General features: G+C 43.8%; 1 protein-coding gene across 1 annotated transcript in view; it reads left to right on the top strand.

The window, feature by feature from the left end:
- LOC119592994 (voltage-dependent calcium channel type A subunit alpha-1-like) overlaps positions 1-338 on the top strand; it is a gene marked incomplete in the record, with an annotated part of 154497 nt that overhangs the window by 127447 nt on the left and 26712 nt on the right.

Genomic DNA, 338 nt, shown 5'->3' with positions numbered 1-338 from the left:
ACTTCTTCTGGAATTTTTGATTGATCCTGAGTTGATGGTTTTTTGTTTCCCTTCATCATCCAGGTCTTTGGTAATATAGATTTGGATCCCACTACGTCTATAACACGGCACAACAACTTTAGAAATTTTGCAGAGGGCATAATGCTTCTGTTCAGGTAAACCACCTTAAGTTACTTCTTCACACCCGGAGTGGCTCAGCGGCAAAATTGGCTCTTTATCCTCTGTCCAAACTTTTGTCACTGATCTCTGCTCATCTCTGCTCCTCAAAAGCTACCGCTGTCATCGCTACGAAATACTGTATCAACGCCCATATCTTTCCATTGGGGGGCAGCCCCTGA

This window comes from Penaeus monodon, chromosome 31 (genome assembly GCF_015228065.2).
Source record: "Penaeus monodon isolate SGIC_2016 chromosome 31, NSTDA_Pmon_1, whole genome shotgun sequence".
NCBI classification, from domain to species: Eukaryota; Metazoa; Arthropoda; class Malacostraca; order Decapoda; family Penaeidae; genus Penaeus; species Penaeus monodon.
This window is presented reverse-complemented; position numbering and strand designations above follow the sequence as displayed.